Source organism: Equus quagga, chromosome 15 (genome assembly GCF_021613505.1).
Source record: "Equus quagga isolate Etosha38 chromosome 15, UCLA_HA_Equagga_1.0, whole genome shotgun sequence".
Lineage (NCBI taxonomy): Eukaryota > Metazoa > Chordata > Mammalia > Perissodactyla > Equidae > Equus > Equus quagga.
Window position 1 is genome coordinate 78,173,120 of NC_060281.1, and position 6,000 is coordinate 78,179,119.

The window sequence follows — 6,000 nt, forward strand, 5'->3', positions numbered from 1 at the left end:
AAGATGGCCTTAAAGGCAGGTCTGAAAAATGAGAAACAGAAAGCATTCTAGGGAAAAGAAATGGCAGGAACAAAGACCTGAAGATGGCAAATCAGTAAGTGCTTTGCCAGTAAGCAGGCTGGTCTGGTTAGATATAAATATGGATTACGGGGCAACAGGAACCTAAAAACAGGTTGATAAATCTGTAATGAATTCAGATTTACAGTACGGTAATTCAGATTCAGTACAGTGGGCCATGGGAAATTATTAAAGGTTTTGAACATGTGAGTGACAAAATCAGAGCTGCACTTTAGGGAGAATAAGACAGCAACAGCATATATAGGAAGGATGAAAAAGGAAAGGAGACTGGAAAACTGTCACAGCAGTCCTTCCCTAGCACCATAGTAAGGCTCTTCCCTCCTTGGGCCATTTAAGAGGTAGAAAGTGGAAAGTGTACTGAGTTGAAAACACAGATTTAGGTCATAGTGGTCAAGTTGACCATTGTCTGTATGACCTTGAGAAGTCACTTACCCTCACTGAGTCTCAATTTCCCTATGTGTGATCTATTAAGTATTCTTTTTGGAGTCAAGAACCATGGAATTCAGCAATTGATCACACACTGAGAGTAGACCAAAAACAGCAATAAAAAATTATTTCAAGTGATTAAAATAATAAGCAGCTACCATTTATTAAACACTTCCTATGCCTCTGTCACTGTGCTTGGTGCTTTACATAAATTGCTTCATATATTCCTTATAAGAATCCCGTGAGGTACATATTCTTATTTTACAGACGAGAGAATTGAGGCCTTAAGACTTAAGTAGCTTACCCAAGGTAAGCCAGCTGGCAAGCAACAAAGCCAAAATAGGTGCCTAGGTCTCTATGAGTCTAAGGCGCTTTCTCCTTCCAGTGTATCATGCTGTATTTTATTCTGCCTTGATTAGTGCTATCTATTGTTATGGGTAAATAAAAAGTATTTGAGTTGTCATAAGCCTTGACTGCTAAGGACTTAAGCCATGTCATTAGACAGAAAGTGAAACATATAAAAATATACTGCACAGAGTCCTAGTTTGATCTGGAAATAAAAGGTTATCCCACTGCCCATCAAAAATAGTGGAAGGAAGTAAAACCGAAGTTTTTCAATTAGTGCTTTGATAACTGACTAAAATATTAAGCACAACAAAACGTACACCATGAGGTTGATTTTGCTATCCATCATTTCACTAAGGCCAGAGGGGAAGTGAAAGGGCCCAAAACACTAGACGCCAGAGTGTAAATTCCCAGTGTTAGGGGCTAACACCACATGGGCCACACCTTTGTTTACTGGGAGTAGGTTTTGCTAGGTATAAAATGTTTATTCCAAGGCATTTTCCTTCTCTCACTCATTCTGGGGATGAAAAATGTGTATTTGTGAGATGCCTGACAATGGTTAGGAGACTGATCCTTGTTAACAAATCAAGAAATGGACCCCTAAGTCATTCTGTTGCAAAATAGAAATAATTTATAGAGACTTTAAATATACTCCAATGACTCTAACAAATCTTAAGTCAGAAAAAAAATACATGAAGTTAATTTATAAACTATTCAGGTAACTTTAACAACATATAACTGGAATTATAAAATTTATCAATTTAATTCGTATTGGTTATCATAAAATTTCTCAATAGTCGTTGTTTTTAATTTGGTACTCAGGGCTTGGAAATAAATTATATCACATTTGGTCCATTCAACATATCTATAATCATAATTAGACAGATACTTTTTTTCCTATGATTTTTTTCACTGCCTTTTTTTACTAAGCTGAATCTGAGTTTAAGAAACAGTAACAAACTTTTAGTATATCCTCACAAATAACAAAGCAACCAATTGAATGAATGATAAAGCTAAATAATCACAAACTAAACTCCCTGTGCTGAAATGCAGTTGTACAATATCCCACAACTTAAAACGAATTTGAAACTATCCTCTCTGATTGACAGGAAACTCTCATTGAAGATCGAAAAGAAGTCTTATGAAAAGAACTCTTAGGAGAATAACAAACCACTTTTACATGGAAGCTTTCTTTCTTTCTTTCTTTCTTTCTGTCTGTCTGTCAGTCTGTTTTATTTTTGGGAGGAGGGAAGAAACAGACTGGAGGAAAAGATTATAAAGGAAAGAAGCTTTTAACTAAGACTAAAATAAAAGTACCAATATGTAGTTTTCATTCATTCTCCTAATAACTACTGAAACCAACAAATATGAACACTGGCAAGCAATGAGAACTTTTCTTCAAGTTGGCTTACACATTAAACAAAATTAGCTATCAAGGCAGACTCTGAGATTACAATGGTTTGACTGTATATGACTCAAGTGGTAAAGAAAGTGTAAAACGGGTTATTGTATTTACTGGGCAGTACTTGCATCCTGCTAAGCTAAGACTAAGACTAGTTTAAGAACTCCAAACCAAAACCAACTTACATGCTGTGGTTGCTATAACCACACATATGGAAATATAAGGCTCTGTCTTAATCTCTTCTTTTGATTATATTTTTTAGTAGGAAAGAAATAGTTTAAATGAGCATAGGTCTAATGACTTCATATATTTATAGTTTCTCATAGCATAGTTTTATTTTGTCAAACAAATGAAAATAAATTCCCACAGAATTCTTACCATCCTACCCACCCAGGAATAAACAGTTATTATAGGCCCTTCCTATCACTGAAAATTACAATGAATTACAATGAATTGCAATGAATATTACAAGGAATCTCTCTTTATCGTCTCTGGATCAATATCATAATGTAATGTGGTTCAGATGACTGCTTTAGTAATCACTCAGGGGAGTATCACAACATTTTCTTTTCTTACAAGGAAATAAACTTACTGTTTTGTCATAAGAAACTACCATTTGTACCAGTCAGAAATGAGCTAACAAGTATGACAAAAGAGCCTATCTGCTCAAACGTTCCCATCACTTTGTAGAATTGTCAGTACTGAGATTCCCAATCCTCTACAGACTATGTCCTATGTTACACGCACTACATAACGAATATACGCCCCTTGGAAACACCCTCTTGAGTTAACTGACCTGATTTTTCCTTGAATTCTACCTAGGGTTCTGGAAAAATAAACTTAGTGTCAAAAACTTACACTCAATACACCTTAAATAAATCACAGTGCCTCATGTTTTCAGTTTGTATTTGCTACTGTTGCTCGTCTCATCTCCATAACTTCCATATCTTAGGTGAGGACTTCTAGTTGGTGGCATTTTCATAACCACATCAAGTGCCACACTTTCTGAAGCCATGTAAGAACTTTCCTGTGTCAGGTAATATCAAAAAAAATCCCCAAATGGCACAGTTCCTCTACTTATTATCACCATGATAAAAATGACTTGAGGAATGTTGTTGGGATTTAAATAGGCAGTGCTGTGGAAGCCTTTTGCATTGTCTTTGGGAAATAATGCAGCATTTCTTTCTTCCTCTTAGTTGAAGCTGGTCATTACTAACCATGGGCAAAGTCTTCTAAGACATATTCTAAACCTGAAGCAAAGAAGATAGCTAAATAACTGCGAAATGATATTGTAATTACATTTTCCATTATTTTCCCCAAACCATCATTTTCTAAGTCTGCTTTATAAAAAAAAGAAACCAGTCGAAGAGAGAAGGTGTGAGGAGAAGCAACACACAGAGAAAAAGGGGTCAAAAAATTCAAATGCAAAACTGCTGGCACCAGCATAACAAAGAATGTGCATTCAAGAGAACATTCGAAAGGCAGGCAGGGAGGTATTAACATATCCTAAGTACTGTGAACAACTAGCGTGGTCATTAGTTTAATTTTCACACCTGTCAAAGGAGGAGGCTGCCCCCCAATTCCCACCCCCTACTGCTTTCCACTATTTGTTTTAGCATTTTAATAGACACACACCTGCCTCCCACCAGGACATACAGTGTCTGGTTTAAATAGGCTTATCTCTCTCCTTAGCTTGTCCTGGAATTATGCCTGAAGCTCAGTCCTGGTAGCTTGTAGGATGCGAAGTCTAATTGGATGGTCCTGTTAGTTTAGCGACTCCAATACTTTCAATACTTTTTCCAATACTTTTCAAACTTTAGTTTGACCTTCCCACTATCCCCCACACATCAAAGTTAAACAGCTAAACTTAGTATATAGTTCCTTTAAATCTGCATTGTAAACATTGGCACTGGTGTGCTGCCAAATCTGAAAGTTTCTTAGCTCCTTGTGCTAAAATGAAAAATACAGGGTCTATCAAAATAAACATCCTAATTAATGCAAAACCTGGGTCTCCAAAAGGAGCCCTTTCCCTTTCAACTTGTTAGTGGTGGGTAGGAGCGCTCGCCAACTTTTCACGTTCTGATGAAGCTGTTAAGGTCGGGAAGCCCCTCACTTTCAGGGCATGCACGTCCAACTCAGCAACGAATGGGAAGCCAGGGGGCCAGCGGGGAGAGGACCAGCGATTCGTCTCTCTCGATCTTCCCAGATCTCTGTGCTTCTGCCAGACCCTCCGGCCCGCGCGCTCTACTTGGGAGATGTTTCATTACATAATCCGTGTTCCACCGAGTCACCCACAGAGTCTCGGGGGCGCAGGCTGTCCCACACCCCACACACTGCCCTTAGGGAGATCGGCTCACCGGGGACCCTGGGAGCAGCGCGCTCCCCTCTCCTCTGGGTCCGGCGGTCCCAACTCGGCCGAGACTGCGACCCTGACCCGAGCTCCCTCGCCTCTCCCACGCAGGGCCGGGCCGCGCGTCCACTCGCACGCTCAGAAGCCCTCCTCGGGGTCCCCTCACCGTCCCAAGCCCCCTGGAGGTCCCCCATCAGACCCGCTGTCCCGGCTCCTCTCAGTCCCTTCTCCAGACTCGCTGTCCTATCCCCTCTCCGGGACCACCACTCAGCCCTGCTGTCCCGGCCACTCTCAGGGACCCCTCCCTCAGCCCTGTTGCCCTAGCCCCTCTCGGGACCACCCCCCAAAACCTCTGTCCCGGCCACTCTCGGGACCACCCTTAGATCCGCTGTCCCGGCCCCTGCTGGGGTTCCCTCTCTTCAGACTCGCTGTCCCAGCCCGTCTCGGGGTCCCCCGTCAGACCCGCTCTCCTGGCCTCTCTCGGGTCCCCCTCAGACCCGCCGTCCCGACCCCTCTCCGGGTCTCCACTCCACAGTCGGGACTGTCAGACCCGCTCCCGGAACTCCCCTCACTCGGGTCCTCGCCGACCTCACTCTGCCCAGGGTCCCCTCGCCTGGGCTCACACTGTCACTGCCCCGCGCCCCGGTGCTCTCACCTCAGACCTGCTGTCACCACCCCCGGGCCCGGCGTCGCCGCCGCCGCTTCCTCTCCCACACTTGTTCCCGAGTCGCTCTTCTGCCGCTTGTCCCCCAGAGGATCCCCGGGTCCGGTCGCTGAGGGCCCAGTGCGGCCGCGGGGAGCCTCCGCCCGCGGTCTCCGCGTCGGGTCCCACTCTCTCGCGCAGGATCCCGCCGCCGGGCGCCACACGGACCCTCCCGCGGCCGCCGCTGCTGCTGTCCGAGGTGCGGCTCCTGCCAGGGGTGGCCAATCGCACCCGACTGCGCCGAGCGCGCTCCGCCCCGCCGTCTCAGGCGCCCGCCCCCTGCCCCCGACCACGCCCCCAGCTCGGCTCCGATAGGCTCTCTACTGACCTTCCCTGATCGCGGGGCATAGGCCTGGGGCCGGATATAGGCACTTGATTGGAGGCGCCTGGGAAGCAAGAGCGGTCGATGGCGCCTAAGGATTGGCGGAGTTGACGGGAGGCGGGACGAGGCGGGACGGGGCGGGGCGGGGCTTCCTCAGACGCGGAAGACCTTGCAACTTCAGTTACCCGCGGGCCCGCCTGGGGTGCGGTCAGCCTTGTTTGTGCTGCGGTGGGGTCAAAGTTCGTGGCACTCCTCCCTAAGCCTTTACTTTTCTTGGGAGACTCCCAGAGGCCGAGGCCTTCTGGGACTCCCCGGGACCACCGTGCTGGAGCCTTCGAGGGGGTCCCCGTTCCCCCGCTACACCTTGCACAGCT

At 45.5% G+C, this 6,000-nt stretch overlaps 1 protein-coding gene across 1 annotated transcript in view; it reads right to left on the bottom strand.

The window, feature by feature from the left end:
- The window catches only part of TAOK3 (TAO kinase 3), a 168,208-nt gene extending 162,670 nt beyond the window's left edge, over window positions 1-5,538 (bottom strand). Inside the window, exon 1 of the mRNA XM_046640346.1 lies at window positions 5,257-5,538. The gene's annotated coding sequence lies outside the window, so the exon portion shown is untranslated. The remainder of the gene's footprint in view (window positions 1-5,256) is intronic.
- Window positions 5,539-6,000: the final 462 nt, after the last annotated feature.